Raw genomic sequence first — 249 nt, forward strand, 5'->3', positions numbered from 1 at the left:
CATAATATTTTTGATTCTAATATATATAATATTTTATGTGTGTAGGTAAAGATATACGGACAGAAAGACATATCGTTTGCATTATATCATAACAGTATTTCTTGGATTGCGCTAAAATGACAACTTTTTAGTTTTACATTTCCGACGTTCGGTCGATGCTGCTGCAACGGAGGCTCGGGCAGCGGCGGGGCAGCCATCCCGAAAAGCGATCGAGGCAGACATGGCGGTGACGGGCAGCCTTTACCACCA

This window comes from Penaeus monodon, chromosome 33 (genome assembly GCF_015228065.2).
Source record: "Penaeus monodon isolate SGIC_2016 chromosome 33, NSTDA_Pmon_1, whole genome shotgun sequence".
NCBI lineage: Eukaryota > Metazoa > Arthropoda > Malacostraca > Decapoda > Penaeidae > Penaeus > Penaeus monodon.